General features: G+C 38.7%; 1 long non-coding RNA gene across 3 annotated transcripts; it reads right to left on the bottom strand.

The window, feature by feature from the left end:
- Nucleotides 1-4,801: 4,801 nt before the first annotated feature.
- On the bottom strand, nucleotides 4,802-16,179 carry LOC121825757 (uncharacterized). Of its 3 annotated transcripts, XR_013048302.1 has the most exons (7): nucleotides 10,680-16,179; nucleotides 8,879-9,009; nucleotides 8,605-8,724; nucleotides 6,694-7,015; nucleotides 6,363-6,596; nucleotides 6,033-6,266; nucleotides 4,802-5,941 (listed from the first exon to the last, which is right to left on the bottom strand). It is a non-coding gene; the product is annotated as an uncharacterized LOC121825757 (long non-coding RNA). The 3 variants fall into 3 exon arrangements; XR_013048303.1 differs by lacking the exon at nucleotides 8,605-8,724; XR_006068120.2 differs by lacking the exon at nucleotides 6,363-6,596 and having other exon boundaries at nucleotides 6,694-8,724.
- Between the last annotated feature and the right edge of the window lie 1,257 nt (nucleotides 16,180-17,436).

The raw sequence follows: 17,436 nt of genomic DNA on the forward strand, positions 1-17,436 counted from the left end.
TATAGTTTTTCTTATGTTAATTATAACCTTTTGCTTTTTTTTCTTTTTATTAAAATAGAAAAGGGGAAATATGGTGGTATTCTAATTGTACTGAAATATGATTTTGATTGTATGTTAATAAATAAAGTTGCCCTGGGGTCAGAGCTATTAGAGCCATAGCAAGAGTGTGGTAGTGGTGGTGGCACACGCCTTTAATCCCAGCACTTGGTAGAAGAGCTAGGTAGATCTCTGTGTTTTCAGGGATACAGCCAGCATTGTAGACATATGCCTTTAAGACCTGGGGGGCTGTACAACAGACAGTGATGAGGCAGTCACGTGTTTGGGTTTACAACCAATGTGAAGGCAAAACAAAAGACTATGAAAAGACTTATACACAGGAAATAGGTCTCTTTTGGGATGCTAGGAGCTCACAGGAGGAAGGGTAAGATTTTAGCTCTGAGCTCAGACCTCTCGGCTTCCTCTTTAAAACAAACAAACAAATAAATAAATAAATAAATAAATAAATAAATAAATAAATAAATAAATAAATAAATAAAACCTGATTGGTTGTGACTATGCAGGAAGTATAGGCGGGACTAACAGAGAGGAGAAATAACAGAACAGGAAGGCAGAAGGACAAACTGCCAGCCACCCGCCAGGACAAGCAGCATGTGAAAGTGACGGTAAGCCACAAGCCAAATGGCAGGGTATAGATTTGTGGAAATGGACTAATTTAAGCTATAAGAAGAGATAGCAAGAAGCCTGCCACGGCCATACAGTTTGAAGTAAAAAAAAAAAATGAAAAGGAAGCTATACCCATGATATTACAACAGTACTGATGTCTAAATAAGACCTGGGCATGATGGTAAGAGGGAAATAGAACAAGTTTCCCCCCCTAGAAAAGAACTATAGGCAACTAATGACTGCTGAGAGAAAGAAGAATTACATGTCAAGAAATGAGACCCCCTAATTGATTACTCAATACAAAGTGGTCAGTCATGACATTAAAAAAAATTGATTCATCAGGTTATAATTATAAATACATGCACATTTATATGTAACAATAATAAAGAAAAAGACATCATCAATTAGAGAGGATGTGGGGTATTGGAAGAGAAGGAAGGGTGAAGTGATGTAATTATATATTATTTAAAGTAAACTAATATAAATATAAAATTATATTATTTAAGATGCATAAAAATAAGTTTTGATGTTTCATCTTACCTCACTCAGAATTTAATTATTTAGATAGATATCGAGATAGATAGATAGATAGATAGATAGATAGATAGATAGATAGATAGATAGATAGATAGATAGATAGATAGATGATAGATAGATAGATAGATCATGGTGTGGATGTAATGAAAGGGGAATATTTACATTTTGTGGGAGTGCAACCTGGGGTAGCTGCTGTGGAAATCAATGTGAAGGTTTCTCAAAAATATAAAAACAGAACTGCCATATGAACTATGTTCAGAACTCTTGAATACATACAAAAGAGATTTGTACCCCACCACAGAGGCACTTGTGCATCCATCTTCACTGAGGCTCCATTCACAATAGGAAAATGAATCAACCTAGATGCCCATCAGCTGAATAATGGTTCAGGGGAAATTGTGCCACATAGATGCAATGAAATATTACTAACCCATAAGAAATTATAATCATGAGATTTAGTGTTAGATGTATGGAATTGATAAAACTTATCCTGAGTAATACAAGCAGATCAGGAAGACAAATGTCATGTTCTCTCTTAGCTGTGGATGTTATCTTTGAATCCTTTGTGTGTAAGATTAACCTGGACTTTACATGGAACCCAGGTACTTAAGAAAGAAGCCCTTTGGGGAGATACACATAAATTGAGGGGAGATATTAAAACATGAGGAAAATGGGAAATACTGGAGGAGAAAATAAATAAAACATTGAAAGGAGAGGGGTGGGAAATGAAGGAGTGGTGGAATGCCTAATTAAAATGAAGGGTGTATCTAATACTATACAGAAACCTATGAAATAGCCACCTGTGTAATATACTGTATAATTCGAGTGGATTGTGGAACACAGGTAATGAGAAATAGGTGGTTGGGATAATCCAGGTTAAAAGTTTAAGTGAGGATGGGGATGGGATGTTGAAATATATGTATGGATATTTGCATAAGCCTTGTGGAAATACACTAGTTTGTAAGCTAATTAGAAATATAATGTATATTGAAAAGAGTTTGGAGAGGAGGTTTCTCCACATGTGAACAATGATGTTTTCAAAAGGTATTAGTCAGTAAATGAAAATGTGTTCCCAGCATAGTTACCTCCCTACAAGTTTTGGTCAGAGAATCACCTGAAACAATGCAGGCAACTGCCACCGCTCTTATTTGTGAAATATAACTAGATGGTAAAACTTTTTTGAAGACATCACTGCTGTAGGATGTTCTGTATGTCCTGTGGGAACCCGTTTTTGGGTTCCTTGTGGCTTTACCCAGCAGGTGTGTATAGAGGATGATTAGGACCAGGGGCCTGAGTGCAGGTGTCTGAGATGGTCTGCACTTGGCCGTGCTGGGGAATGGTCTGTATGTCAAGTTTCTCTGATTGGTCAATAAATAAAATACTGATTGGCCCGTGGCTAGGCAGGAAGTATAGGCGGGGCTAACAGAGAGGAAAAATAAAAGAACAGGAAGGCAGAAGGAGACTGCCTGGAGCCACCACCAGGACAAGGAAGATGTAAAGTACCAGTAAGCCACAGGCCACGTGGCAAGGTATAGATTTGTGGAAATGGATTAATTTAAGATATAAGAACAGTTAGCAAGAAGCCTGCCATGGCCATACAGTTTGAAAGAAATATAAGTCTCTGTGTTTACTTGGTTGGGTATGAGCGGCTATGGGACTGGAGGGTGACAAAGATTTGTCCTGCCTGTGGGCAAGGCAGCAAAACTCTAGCTACACATCACTCAACGTTTTTCTAGCTAGCTTTCACAGTTCCAGAAGGTGCAATGGAAGCAGCAAAGAGCAAAAGACAAATTGTCTCCCTCACTGCTAGGTCCTGCATGCTACAATATTGGCCTGCTTGGGAAATATGCCCACTGGTATTATCAGTGACATGACAGTTACAGGGTTACCAAGAACCTTCTACTTGAGTATGAGGCCTACTGTACAGGAGGTCTTTCATACTTACAAGGCCAAAGCCTATAACTAGGGAAATCACAGCTACTAGGTGTGAACACACTGCTAATGTTATATTTAACGGCCATGCTACAATCTGTCTTCTGAATATTTGTGTTTATACCATTAGATTTGGGTCACTTTCAAATTTGGTCAGAGAAGCTTCTTTTTCTTTTTCTTTTTTTAATTGTTAAGAGATTTTTCTATTCATCTTAAATATCAACCACAGATTGCGCTGTCCTCCCTCCTCCCACCTCCCAGTTTCCCACCCAAACAACCCCCAATTCCCACTTCCTCCAAGGTAAGGTCTCCCCTGGGGAGTTAGCCCACCCTTGCAGATTCAGTTGAGGCAGGTCCAAGCCCCTCCTCCCTACTCCAAGGCTGAGCAAAGTGTCTCAGCATAGGCCCTAGGTTCCAAAAAGCAGGCTCATGTACTAAGGACAGGTCCTGGTCCCAGTGCATGTGGGGCCCCAATTCAGTTCAAGCTAAAACTGTCTCACTTATCCAGAGGTCCTAATCCAGTACCACAGGGGCTCTTCAGCTATTGGTGCACAGTTCATGTGTTTCCACTAGTTTGACTAGTTTGTCTCTGTACTTTTTCTAATAATGGTCTCAATATCTCTTGAGACACTTCTTTTTCACAGTATTGCCATTAAGGCAAAGACTCATAGCTGGTCAAAATACAGAGTAAAAGAAACTGAGAGCTCAACCATGGAAGAATCTGCTATATTGCCATTCACTCAACAAAAGTCATGAGGATATCACAGAAAAGCATGCAAAAAGAATTGAATAGACAACCGAGTCAGAGATTTGAAATGCAGATTTCTGTAAATAACATAACTGCTGCATAGTCCAATTAAGAGTACTTTTGTCTACCTACTCAAGATCAAACTCTTTAAAGTTCTAACATGAATTGTGAAGGATGTGTCTAATGGCACACCATTGGAGGGGCTATGAGCAACTGATGGCTTCTGAGAAAGGGAAAGTCACTCCTTTTGTAGAAATGGCCTCTGTTAGATTGTCCATGCTCCAGTAGGTGGACTCAGACACATGGGCACATGGGCAACACTAAGTGGACTCAGAGGGTTATTAATAAAAAAAGAGAATGCATGAAGTTGAGAAGATGACATACTGGGACCACTACAGGGAGTTGAAGGAAAGAAATGGTCAATAGATAAAATAAAAATATTTTGTCTAAATGTATAAGCTCTAGAAAGAATAAAAAAAATTTAAAAAGTGTTCTAAGATAATGTGATGGTTTGTATAAGAATGGCATCCCTAGGCTCATATACTTGAATGCTTGATTTAGGAAGTGGGGCCATGTAGGAGGAAGTGTGTCACTGGGAGTGGGCAGTGAGGGTTCAAAAGACCATGCCAAGTCCAAACACTTTTCTCTCTCTGATTATGGATAAGGATGTAGTTTTCAACTTCTGCTCCAGAATCTGCCGGCATGCCAGCATGTTTCCCGCCATGATGATAATGGCCTAAACCTCTGACACTGAAAACAAGCCCCAGATTAAATACTTACCCTTGTAATAGTCTCTTTGATCATGGTGTCTCTTTACACCACCAGAACAATGGCTAAGATAGTTAGGCTGTGGTTCAAGTCATATAGTTAAAATAAGCAATCACTTGTAGGCCAAATTTAAAATACATACTATTTAACACATTTTTATTTTCCCAACTTAATATTTTATTAATCATTTGAGAATGTCATACAACATACCTCAATCACACTTGATTCCAGGTCCTCCCAGGTCCACCCTCTGACCCTTGTGGCATCCTCCCCCAGAAGAGCAAAAATACAATATAACAAGTCCAATTGGTATTCTCCTTATACTCATTGGAGCATGGTCAAATTTGCAGTAGCCAGCCCTTCAAAGAGGAGTTCTTTCCCAACCCCTGCCTGAAGCTATCAACTGTGAAGAGCTACAGTTAAGTATTTTTATTACAACTTTCAAAAACTCTCCAATAAGATCAAGTCTAGATTTTCTTTTTTGGAGGGATGGTGGCAAAGAAGCCTTCAATGTCCGTGTGAATTTCAGTTATGATTCTACAGTCATTGATACTACTGCAAAAGAAGTTCCTTGCACATAGAAGGCAGTGGCAGTACAGATGAAGGCCTTCCACATGGTTTCCAGCAGCAGAATGAATCATAGACTTCTAGAGGGTTTCCAGGAGCAGCACGGATCATGGTCCACAAGATTTCTGGTGACAGCTTGGATAACTGCCATCCATCTGGCCCAGGATATCAACACAGATCACCAACATAACATGTTTAAGGGAGGCATCACAGATCACTATCAAGATGTCTTCTTGTGGCAGTACTGACCACAGACATCGACACAGTCTCCATCAGCACCTGGGTCATGGATATCCAACTGGTCTTCAGCATGCAACCCAGAGCATGAACATAAACATAGTATTTGGTGGCATCAAGGACAAAGATTTCAACATGGTCTCCAGCCCAAGGATGGCTTAATGATGTCAAAATAGTTTCTGTTGGCAGCTCAGATCATTCATATTGACCTAGTCCCCAGTAGCAGCACCAATCAGAGACATCGACATTATGGCTGACAGCAGCAAAGACTAAAGTCATCTTGGTCATGATCATGGACTCAGGTGGCAACATGGACAATGGACATTCACAAGGTCTAAGATACCAACAAAGACTATGGCCATAAACATGGTTATCAGCGGCAGCATGAATGAGTGACATCAACAAAATTTTAGATGTTAAGTCAGATAATGGACATCCACATGGTCAAAACAGGAAACAAAGATCAGTGACATCAACATGGTTGGTTTCCTGTGGCGGATCATAAACATCAACTTAGTTACAGGTGGCAGACAAATCACAGAAATCAACATTGTATACAGTGCCAACACAGGGCACTTACCTGAAGTGGGTCTCAGGTGGTAGTATATACCATTGATTTCAGAATTGTCACAGATTATAACAGACTAGAGACAGTAGTATGGTTACAAGTGGAAGCAAGTTTCAGTAGCATCAACATGATTGACAGCAACAGCAAAGATCAGTGACATCAACAAAGTTTCAGATGACGGGTGGAATCATGGACATCAGCAAGGTTAAGAGAGGCAGCGAGAATCACTCACATCAACATGGTTGCCTGTGTCAGTATAGATCATGGATATCAACTTAGTTTCAGGTGGCAGACAGTTCATCGAAATCAATATTGTACACATGAGGAACACAGGAATCTTACTTGAACTGGGTCTAAGGTAGCACTATGGAGAATTGACTTCAACAATGTTTCTGATGACACTGTACACTGTAGACATCAATATGGTTACAATGGTCAGAAAGTTCATTAACCTCAACATGTTTGACAGCTACAACATAGATCAGGAACATCAACAAAGTATGGACAGTAGGTTGGATGATGAACATCAACACAATTAGAAGATGCAGCAAAGAACAGTGACATCAACATGATTTCCTGCAGTAGCATGCATCAGGAGTATTAAATTAGTTCTGGATGGCATGTGGGATCAAGAAAGTCAACATAATTCATGTGGGCAGCACAGAATACTTACCTCAGTTTGGTCTCAGGTGGCAGGACAGAACATGGACATCAACATCAACACCTTATCCAGGAGCAAAACGTGACATAAGGCATCAACATGGACTTCAAACCAATAGGAATAGCATAGGAAAGCTCATGAACATGATAAAGAGAACAGCAGGTATCAATGTCATCAACAAGTTTGCAGGTGGTAGCATGTAAATATCACCAGTTTCAGATGGTAGCTGAGATCATGGCAATTAACATTCATCACGTTGGCAGCACAGAACTCTTGCATCAGTAGGGTCTCAGGTAGCAGAATATCTCTAAGGATATGGACATCAATGTCATATCTACAGTAAGAAAGACCACAAGCATCAACAAGGCTTCCAGAAATAGTAGGAAGAGCATGGTAGGTCATTCAATAATGGACATCAATTTGGTTAACAGAGGCACATGGGATCAATGGCATCAACATGGTTTCAGGTGGCACCATGAATAATGGATTTCATCTTACATTTGCATGGTGGGATAAATCTTGCAAATTAACATTCTGCATGTTGATAACACAGAACAATAATTTATTGTAGTCACAAGGGGCAGGAGAGTTATTGGACATCAACAATGTATGTAGTGGTTAAGAAGGAACACAGGCATCTACATGGCTTCCAGAAGAAGCAGGAATAGCATGATGGCCTATGTTAGATATCAATTTGATTAACAGAGTTGGATCAATGACATCAACATGGTTGCAGGTGGCAGCATGAATCATAGATTTCAACTTATTTTCAGACTGCACATTAAATCTTGAAAATTAACATTTTTCTCATTCACAAAACAATGGCAGGAAAGATAGATATAAACTTCATATTGAGCAGCAAGAAGAACCACAGGCATTAACATGCCTCCCAGAAATAGTAGGAATACCATGGAATGTCTGATCATGGACATCAAAACTGTTAAGCGGGGGCAGGAAACAATGGCATCAACATGTTTATAGACAGCAGCATGAATAATGGATATTAACTTATTTTCAGATGATACTTGAATTCTTAGAAATTTACTTTGTTCATGATGAAATAACAGAAAATTTATCTTAATATGGTCATAATTGACCACACAAGTCACCAATATCAAGACGTTATCTAGAGATAACAAGGAGCAGGGGAATCAACATGGCTTCCAGAAGGAATAAGAATAGCATGGAAGTTCTGATCATAGGCATCAACATGGTTAACAGAGACAAGAGGGATCAATAAAATGATCACAGATTCAGATGACACCAAGAATTATGGATATAAAATTAGTTTCCAAGATTAGCAATATCTTGGAATTTAACATTTCAATCATTAAAATTTGGAACTTAATATTCTTCATGTTGGTGAGAGAACATTTAATTTAACAAGGTAAAGACAGCAGGAGAGATCACAAAACACAATATGGTATCCACTGGTACAAATATGATGGGCATCATCATGGATTTCAAATGTACTAGGAATATCACAATTAGAATCATAAACACCAATATGTCCATCAGAGGCAGAAGGGATCAATGACTTCAACATGTTTGGAGGTGGCACCATGTATTCTGTATATCACCACAGTTTCAGTTGGTGGTTTTATTCTTGGAAATTAATGTTCTTCACATTGAGAGCACAGAACACTTAACATGAACATTGACACAGGTGGCAAGATTTCAAGGAAATCTACATGGAATATACTGGCAAGAAGGACCACAGGCATCCACATGGCTTCCAGTAATGCCAGAAATTCCATAAGACAATGGATTCTGGACATCCCCATGTTTACCAGATGCAGCAGGGATAAATGAATTCAATTTATATGGAGGTAGCAGCAAGTATTCCGGATATCAACTTACCTTCAGTTGGTATTTCAGATCATGAAAATTTACATTCCTCATGTTGGCAAAATGTACACTTACCTTAATATGGCCGTAAGGGGTCAGAGAGGTCAGGGCAATCAAGATGTTATCCCATTAAAACAAGGACCACATGCATCAAAATGGCTTACAGAACCAAAGGAATGCCCGAAAGGTCCTTTCCTAGACATGAACAAGGTAAATAGAGGCAGCAGGGTTCAATGACATCAGCATGAGTGCACATGTAAAGATGAATTACAGACACCAGCTAAGTTACCAAAGGTTCATTAAATTTTAGCAATTACCATTCAATATGTTGCCAAAAAAGAACACTTACATTAGCATGGTAACTTGTAGGAGGAAAGATCATAGTGGTAGGAAGATCATGAGCATCAACATTGCTTCCAGAAGGAGGAGGAATAGCATTATAGTTCCAATCATGGTCGTGAATATATTTAAGAGACTAGGCTGAGATTAAAGACCTCAACTTGTTTGGAGGTAGCAGCATGTATTCAGGATATTCACTTAGTTTCTGTTAGTATATCAATTCTTGGAAATTACATTCTTCATATGGGTAAAGGAACACTTACATAAATAAGGTGATAAGGTGATGGAGAATTGAAAGCAATCAAGGTGTTATCCCATGGTAATAAGGACATGGCTTAGAGAAACAACAAATGCATTACAGGTACATTCATAGAAATCAACAGGGTTACCAGTAGCAAAAGGGATCAATGAGATCAGCATGTTAGGATGTGGCAGCATGAAATATGGATATTTGTTTATTTACCAATGCTTGATACATCTTGGAAATTACCATTCTACACATTGCCAAAAAGGAACACTTGCCTTAATATGGTCATAAGGGACTAGAGAATTTATGGCAATCAAGATGTTAGCCCATGATTCAAAAGACCACCTGCACCAACGTGGATTACAAAACCAATAGGAATACAGGGGAGCTCCATTCATTAATATCAACAGGGTTTGCAAAAGCATCAGTGGTCAATAACATCAGCATGGCTGCAGGTGAGAGCATGAATAATATGTATCAACTAGTTACCAAAAGTTCATTAAATCTTGGAAATTACCATTCTATACATTGGCAATAAGTAACGCCTACATTAACATAAATACCTGTATCAGGAGAGATCATGGAAACCAACATGGTGTCAAGTTGTTTACAAAAGCATGAGCATCAACACTGCTACCAGAAGTAGGAAATGCATTATAGTTCTAAAAATGGATATCCATATGGGTAAAAGAAGTAGCAGGGATCAAGTAAATCCACAAGGTTTTCAGGTAGCAGCATGTTGAAAGGATAGCCACATAGTTTACTTTGGTAGATGGAAGCAGGGAAATTAACTTTCTTCATCATGGAAAGACAGAACATAGTCCAAAGTAGCCGGACTGATGGACATCAACATCAGATCCATGGCCAAGAAAAGAACCCTGGCATCAACATGCTGCTAGAAATAGTAGGAAAAGCATGATATGTCTGGTCACAGACATTAATGACTAAAGTATGCAGTAGGGATGACAAATTCAAATAGTTTGCAAGTGACAGCAAGTATTCCAGATATCAACTTAGTTTCAGTTGGTATTTTTTTAAATCTATTTTTTTATTATTATTATTATTTTACAACACCATTCAGTTCAACATAATAGCAACAGATTCCCCTGTTCTCCCCCTCTCACCCACCCCTCCCCTGAGCCCACCCCCCATTCCCACCTCCTCCAGATCAAGGTCTCCCGCGAGGACCGGGGTTGACCTGGTAGAGTCAGTCCAGGGACTGAGTCCTTCAGTTGGTATTTTTGTTCTTAGAAATTTACATTCTTTATGATGGCAGCATGGAACATTTACATTAATATGGTCATAACAAGCCAGAGAGGTAATGGCAATCAAGATGTTATCCCATGGTAACAGGGACCACATGCATCTACATGGCTTACAAAACAATAGCAATGTAAGACAGGTAGTTTCATAAACATTATCAAGGTTAACAGAGGCAGCAGGAGTCAATGACATCAGCATGGGTGCAGGTGGCAGCATGAATTACAGATATCAGCTAACTTAACAAAGGTTCATTAAATCTGGGGAATTACTATTCTATATATTGCCAAAAAGGTACACTTACCTTACATGATGACTTGTAGCAGAAGAGATCATAGAAATCAACCTGGTGCCCAGTGGTAAGATCATGAACATCAACATTGCTCCCAGAAGGAGTAAGAATAGCATTGCCCTTCCAACCATGGATATGCACATGTTTAAGAGACTCAGCTGGATTTAAAGACCTCAACTTGTTTGGAGGTAACATCATGTATTCAGGATATTAACTTAGTTTCTGTTAGTAGATCAATTCTTGGAAATTACATTCATTATATGTGCAACACAGAATACTTACACAAATAAGGTGATAAGGGAATGGAGAATTGAAAGCAATGGAGGTGTTATCCCATGGTAATAAGGACCACATGCATCAACGTGGCTTACAGAATCAATAGGAATGCATTGGATGTACATTCATAGACAACAAAAGGGTTAATATTGGCAACAGGGACCAATGACATCCACATGTTTGTAGGTTGTAGCATGAATTAGGGATATCTGCTTAGTTACTGATGCTTGTTAAATCTTGGAAATTACCATTTTACACAATGTCAAAAAGGACCACTTGCCTTAATATGGCCATAAGGGGCTTGTGAATTTATGGCAAAGATGATATTAACCCATTGTATAAAGGACCACCTGCATCAACATGGCTTATAAAACCAATAGGATTGCAGGGGAGCTCCATTCATTATTATAAGCAGGGTTTGCAAAAGTAGTAGTGATCAATGACATCAGCATGGCTGCAGTTGGCAGCATAACTTAGTTACCAAAAGTTGGTTAAATCTTGGAAATTATCATTCTATACATTGGCAACAAGGAACACTTATATTAGCTTCATCACCTGTAGAAACAGAGATCATGGAAATCCATATGACATCCAGTGGTTAACAAGACCATGAGCATCAATCTGATACCAGAAGTATTAGAAAATGCATTATAGTTCCAATCATGGACATGTATATGGGTATCAAAAGCAGCATGGATCAATAAAATCCACAAGGTTTCAGGTGGTAGCATGTTGAATGGATAGCCACATAGTTTACTATGGTAGTTGAGATCAGGGAAATTAACATTCTTCATGTTAGAAAGACAGAACTCTTACATCAACATGATATCAGGTAGGAGGACAGATAGACATCAATATCAGATCCATGGGCAAAAAGAACCCTGGCATCAACATGGATTCCAGAAATAGTAGGAATAGTATAGTATGTCTGCTCATGGACATCTGCATGATTAAAAGATGCAGCAGGGATGAAAGATTTAATTTGTTTGGAGGTGACAACAAGTATTCCAGATATCAAATTAGTTTCAGTTGCTATTTTTGTACTTGGAAATTTACATTCTTCATGCTGGAAACACAGAACACTTCCAGGAATATGGTCACAAGGGGCCAGAGAGGTCATGGCAATCACAATGTTATCCCACAGTAACTAGGACAATATGAATCAACATGGCTTACACAAACAATAGGAATTCCTGTCAGGCCCTTTCATAGAAATCAAAAAGATTAACAGAGGCAACAATGGTAAATGACATCAGCATGGGTGCAGGTGGCAGCATGAATTACAGATATCAGCTACATTACCAAAGGTTCATTAAATCGTAGGAATTACCATTCTATATATTGACAAAAAAGACACTTACCTTAATATTTTCATTTGTAAGAGGAGAGATCATGGAAATCAACCTGGGGTCAAGTGGTAGGAAGATCATGAGCAAAAACATTGCTTCCAGAAGGAGTAGGAAAAGCATTGTAGTTCCAATCATGGACATGCACATGTTTAAGAGACACAGCTGGGTTTAATGACCTCAACTTGCTTGGAGGTAGCAGCATGTATTCAGGATATTAACTTAGTTTCTGTTAGTATTTCAATTCTTGATACATACATTCTTCATATTGCCAATACAGAACCCTTACAAAAATAAGGTGTGAGGGGATGGAGAATTGAAAGCAATCAAGGTGTTATCTGATGGTAAGAAGGACCACATGCATCAACATGGCTTACAGTACCAATAGGAATGCATGAGAGATCCATTCATTAATATCAAATGGGTTTGCAAAGGCATCAATAATCAATGGCATCAGCATGGCTGCAGGTGGCAGTATGAATTATGTGTATCAACTTAGTTACCAAAAGTTAGTTAAATCTTGGGAATTACCATTCTATACATTGGCAACAACAAACACTTACCTTAAGGTGGTGACTTGTAGGAGGAGAGATCATAGAAATCAACATGTTGCCCAGTGGCAACAAGATAATGAGCATCAATATTGTTTCTGGAATAGTAAAATGCAATTGTGCCTCCAATCATGATCATTCACATGGTTAACAGTGTTTCAGGTGGAAAATGTAGAATGGATAGCCACACAGTTTACTTTGGTAGTTGAGATTAGAAAATTAACTTTCTTCATGATGGAAAGACAGAATTCGTGCACCAACATGATGTCAGGTAGGAGGACAGATAGACATCAACATCAGATCCAGGGGCAAGAGAGAATCCTGGCATCAATGTGGCTTCCAGAAATAGAAGGAATGGCATGGTATGTCTGCTCATGGACATCTACATGTTTAACACATGCAGCTGGAATAAATGAATTCGATTTGTTTGGAGGTGACAGCAAATAATCCAGATATCAAGTTAGTTTCAGTTGGTATTTGAATTCTTAGCAAAACAGAACACTTACATCAAAAAGGTCATAAGGGGCCAGACAGGTCATGGCAATCAAGATGTTATCCCATGGTAACAAGGACCACATGCATCAACACGGTTTACAGAACCAACAGTAATGCATTGCAGGTGCATTCATAGACATCAACAGGGTTAACAGTGGCAACAGGGATCAATGACATCAGCATGGTTGGAGATGGAAGCATGAATTATGGATATCTGCTTAGTAAACAATGATTGTTAAATCTTGGAAATTACCATTCTACACATTGCCAAAAAGGAACCCTTGCTTTAAAATGGCCATAATGGGCTAGAGAATTTAGGCAATCAAGATGTTAACCCATGTTATAAAGGAAGACCTGCATCAACATGGCTTACAGAAACAATAGGAATGCATGGGAGCTCCATTCATTAATATCAGCAGGGTTTGCAAAGGCATCAGTGATCAATGACATCAGCATGGCTGCAGGTGATAGTATGAATTATGTGTACCAACTCAGGTACCAAACTTGGTTAAATCATGGAAATTACCATGGTGTCCGGTGGTTTATTAGACCATGAGCATCAACACTGCTACCAGAAGTAGTAGGAAAAGCATTATAGTTCCAATCATGGTTATCCATATGGGTCATGGAAGCAGCAGGGATCAGGTAAATGCACAAGATATCGTGTGGCAGCACGTAGAATGGATAGCCACATAGTTTACTATGGTAGTTGAGATCAGGGAAATTAACATTCTTCATGTTGGAAAGACAGATCTCTTGCATCAATATGTTCTCAGGTAGTAGGACAAACAGACATAAATATCAGACCCATGGGCAAGAGAAAACCCTGGCATCAATGTGACTTCCAGAAATAGTAGGAATAGCATGATATATCTGCTCATAGATATTCGCATGCTTAAAAGATGCAGCAAGGATGAATGAATTCAAATTGTTTGGAGGTTACAGCAAGTATTCCGGATATCCACTTAGTTTCTGTTGGTAATTTTGTTTTTCGGAATTTACATTCTTTATGTTGGCAATACAAAACACTTACATTAATATGGTCATATAGGGCCAGAGAGGGCTTGGCAATCAAGATGCAATCCCTCAGTAACAAGGATCATATGCATCAACATGGCTTACACAAACAATAGGAATTCCTGTCAGGCCCTTTCATAGACATCAAGAAGGTTAACAGAGGCAGCAGCAGTCAAAGACATCAGCATGGGTACAGGTGGCAGCATAAAATACAGATATTAGCCTAGGTAACAAAAGTTCATTAAATCACCCTGAAATTATCATTGTATATATTGCCATAAATGTACACTTACCTTAATACGGTCACTTATATCAGGAGAGATCTTGGAAGTCACCATGGTGTCCAGTGGTTAGAAGATCATGAGCATCAACATTGCTTCCAGAAGGAGTAGGAATAGCATTGTAGTTCCAATCATGGACATGCATATGTTTAAGAGACTCAGCTGGGTTTAAAGACCTCAACTTGTTTGGAGTTAGCAGCATGCAATCAGGATACTAACTTAGTTTCTGTTAGTATTTCAATTCTTGGATATTACTTTCTTCATATGAGTAACACAGAACACTTCCATCAATATGGTGATAAGGGGATGGAGAATTCAAGCAATCAAGGTGTTATCCAACAGTAATAATGACCACACTCATCAACATGGCTTACAGAACCAATAGGAATGCATTGGAGGTGCATTCATAGACAGCAACATTATTAACAGTGGCAACGGGTGTCAAGGATATCAGCATGGTATTAGATGGTAGCATGAATTAGGGATATCTGCTTAGTTGCCAATTCTTATTAAATCTTGAAGATTACCATTCTACACATTGCCAAACAAAAACCCTTGCCTTAATATGGCCATAAGGGGATTGAGAATTTATGGCAATCAAGATATTAACTCATGGTATAAAGGACCACCTGTATCAACAAGGCTTACAGAACCAATAGGAATGCAGGGGAGCTCCATTCATTAATGTCAGCGGGGTTTGCAAAGGCAGCAGTGATCAATGACATCAGCATGACTGCAGGTGGCAGCATGAATTATGTGTATCTACTAGTTAACAAAATTTGGTTAAATCTTGGAAATTTTCATTCTATACATTGGCAACAAATAGCACTTACATTAACATCATCACCTGTAGCAACGGATATCATGAAAATCAACATGGTGTCCAGTGGTTTACAAGACCATGAGCATCAACACTGCTACCATATGTAGTAGGAAAAGCATTATAGTTCCACTCACGGACATTCATATGGACATTGGAAGCAGCATGGAACAATTGAATCCACAAGATTTCAGGTGGTAGAATGTTGAATGGATAGCCACATAGTATACTATGGGAGTTGAAACTAGGGAAATTAACATTCTTTTTTGTTGAAAAGACAGAACACTTGCATCAACATGGCCTCAGGTAGGAGAACATATGGACATCAACATCAGATCCATGGGCAAGAAAGAATCCTGGCATCAACATAGCTTCCAGAAATAGTAGGAATAGCATGGTATGTCTTCTCATGGACATCCACATGTTTAACAGATTCAAAAGGGATGAATGAATGCAATTTGGTTGGAGGTGACAATTATTCCAAATGTCAACTTAGTTTCTGTTGGTATTTTTGTTCTTGGAAATTTACATTCTTTATGTTGGCAACACAGAACATATACATAAATATGGTCATAAGTGTCCAGAGGAGTCATGGCAATCACGATATTATGACATGGTAACAAGGAACAAATGCATCAACATGGCTTAGCGAAACATTAGGAATTCCTATTAGGTCCTTTAATAGACATCAACAAGGTTAACGAGACAGCAGGAGTCAATGACATCATCATGAATTACAAGTATCAGCTATGTCAACAAAAGTTCATTAAATCTCAGTAATTACCATTCTATATATTGCCAAAAAGGTACACTTACCTTAACATGGTCACTTGAAGCATGAGAAATCAAGGAAGTCAACATGGTGTCCAGTGGTAAGAAGATCAGGAGCATCAATATTGCTTCCAAGAAGCATAGGAATAGATAGCATTGTATTTCCAATAATGGACATGCACATTTATAATAGAGTCAGCTAGAATTAATGAACTCAAATTGTTTGGAGGTAGCAGCATGTATTCAAGATATTAACCCAGTTTCTGTGAGTATTTCGAATCTTGAAAATTACATTATTCATATTGGCAAAACAGAACTCTTACATAAATAACGTGTTAAGAGGATGGAGAATTCATAGCAATCAAGCTGTTGTCCCTTGGTAAAAATGACCACATGCATCGACATGGCTTACAGAACTAATAGGAATGCATGGGAGCTTCATTCATTAATATCAACAGGGTTTGCAATTGCAGCAGTGATCAATGACATCAGCATGGTGGCAGGTGGCAGCATGAATAATGTGAATCAAAAGCTGGTTAAATCTTGGAAATTATCATCCTATACATTGGCAACAACAAACACTTACCTTAAGGTGGTGACTTGTAGCAGGAGAGATCATAGAAATGAACATGTTGCCCAGTGGAAAGAAGATAATGAGCATCAATATTGCTTCTGGAGTAGTAGGAATGGTATTGTGCCTCCAATCATGGGCATCCACATAGTTAACAGAAGCAATAGGGATGTATTATATCCACAGTGTTTCAGGTGGTAAAATATAGAATGAATAGCCACACAGTTTACTTTGGTAGTTGAGATGAGAGAAATTAACTTTCTTCATGATGGATATACCACCAACATGATTTCCAGTAGGAAGACAGATAGACATCAACATCAGATCCATGGGCAAGAAAGAATCCTTGAATCATTGTGGGTTTCAGAAATAGTAGAAATAACATTGTATGTCTGCTCATGGACATCCACATGTTTAAGAGATGGAGCAGGGATGAAAGAATTCAAATTGTTTGGAGGTGACAGCAAATAGTCTGGATACAAACTTAGATTCAGTTGCTATTTGAATTTTTGGAAATTTACAGTCTCTGTGTTGTCAACAAAGAACACTTCCATCCATATGAACATAAAGGGCCAGAGAGGGCATGGCAATCAAAATGTTATCTCATGGTAACAAAGACCACATTCATCAACATAGCTCAC

Source organism: Peromyscus maniculatus, chromosome X (genome assembly GCF_049852395.1).
Source record: "Peromyscus maniculatus bairdii isolate BWxNUB_F1_BW_parent chromosome X, HU_Pman_BW_mat_3.1, whole genome shotgun sequence".
NCBI classification, from domain to species: domain Eukaryota; kingdom Metazoa; phylum Chordata; class Mammalia; order Rodentia; family Cricetidae; genus Peromyscus; species Peromyscus maniculatus.